The 1,773-nt window shown below is 43.9% G+C and overlaps 1 non-coding gene across 1 annotated transcript; it reads left to right on the top strand.

Moving 5' to 3' along the window:
- Positions 1 to 1,157: 1,157 nt before the first annotated feature.
- Positions 1,158 to 1,264, top strand: LOC118487693. Its single transcript, XR_004882636.1, has one exon. It is a non-coding gene; the product is annotated as a small nucleolar RNA R71 (small nucleolar RNA).
- The last annotated feature ends 509 nt before the right edge of the window (positions 1,265 to 1,773 follow it).

Here is a 1,773-nt window from a genome sequence, read left to right on the forward strand (position 1 = left end):
AGGGAATCGTGAAGCTTCCGGGATCGATTTTCTTTTGGGGAAGTTTATTGAGTACGAGGGCGGAGCATTCTTCGCCTAAATTGACTAATTGCAAACTTTCAATTTTCTTTTTATGTGTAAGGAAGTCCCTCATGAATTTAGAGTACTTGGGCATTTGGGTTAGGACTTCGATAAAAGGAATATTGACATGCAATTGTTTTAACAGACTTTCGAACTTTGCGAATTGCTCATTGGTCTTTTGACGAATTAACCTACCGGGGTATGGAACTCGAGGAGCCTTGATAGGCTCTGGTGACGGAGGGGAGTTCTTTTCCTGCAGAGGTGTGGGTACTGTTTCTTCCGTTGGTGGTGGCACTTCTGCAGGCCCTACGGTGCGGTTCCGTAGTGTGATGAGGTGAACTTGCGCTTTTGGGTTCGTTTCGGTATTGCTAGGTAATGCGCCTTGCGGTCTCTCGGCAAAATTTTGAGCTATTTGATTTAATTGTTTTTCTATGTTTTGAATACTAGCTTGTTGATTTCTAAAATTTGATTCTAATTGTAGAAATCTTTCCGAGTTTTTCTTATCAGTGTCGGAGACGAGGCGAGATACAGTATCTTCGAGCCTTTCTCGTCCACTTTGTTGTTGAGTGAAATTTTGTGACTCATTTCTTGGTTGCTGAAAATTTGTTCGTTGGGTTTGTTGGTTACTACTATTGCCGGGTTCCCTCCAACCAAGGTTTGGGTGGTTTCGCCATCCTTGGTTGTAAGTTCCCGTTGGGGGACCCGACGGCCTAGGTCTATTATCAATATAGTTTACCATTTCTTGTTGATCGTCTGTTTCTTTCATGCAACTCCAATTTTCATGTGACCCACCACACCCTTCACAAGCCATAACCGAGACTGTTTTTGTCATTTCCAATTTTTTTATCTTTGAAGAAAGGGCCTCGATTTGGGCTTGTAAAGAAGTGCTTTCATCGACCTTATGGGCGCCCGGGGCGATAGACTTATTTCCCCGGGGGGTGTGCCATTGAAAATTGGTTTGAGCAATTTCCTCAATTTGATTATATATTTCGTGTGGGCGTCGATTACCTAAAAGTCCCCCAGAGCTAGAATCAAGTGTCTGCCTAGTGTGTGGCAACAATCCATTATAGAAAATGGATATTTGTTGCCATATTGCGAGGCCGTGATGGGGACACTTGCGTAATAACTCCTTGAACCTTTCCCAAGTTTCATATAAGGATTCCCCGTCCTCTTGTGAATATGTATTAATTTCAGTCATTAACTTAGCAGTTTTAGCGGGAGGGAAATACTTATATAGAAATTTTTGGGCTAGTTCATCCCAGGTGTTTACCGAACCAGCTGGGAGGGCGTTGAGCCAAGCTTTCGCTCGGTCTTTTAGTGAGAAGGGAAACATACGGAGGCGGATGGCGTCGTTTGATGCTCCATTGATCCGAAAGGTATCACATATTTCCAAGAAATTAGTTATATGTAGATGGGGATCCTCGTCCGCAAGCCCATGGAAGGTTGCGGAGTTTTGGAGCATTTGTATCAAATGCGGCCGAAGTTCGAAGTTATTAGCTTCGACATTCGGAGCATTGATAGCGGCGCCTAGATTACCTACGGTGGGTCGTAGGTAATCCATAAGGGTACGTTGGTCCGCCATTGGAGGTGGGTCACCCGAAACCTTCTCTTGGTTTTTGGCTTTTAACCTTTTTCTGAGAAAGCGTTCGGGTTCTTCTAGTGGTTCTTTTATGTCTTTATTGGAACTGGAGCTCATACACTACATGAGGTTGG

The sequence above is a fragment of the Helianthus annuus genome, chromosome 15 (assembly GCF_002127325.2).
Source record: "Helianthus annuus cultivar XRQ/B chromosome 15, HanXRQr2.0-SUNRISE, whole genome shotgun sequence".
NCBI classification, from domain to species: domain Eukaryota; kingdom Viridiplantae; phylum Streptophyta; class Magnoliopsida; order Asterales; family Asteraceae; genus Helianthus; species Helianthus annuus.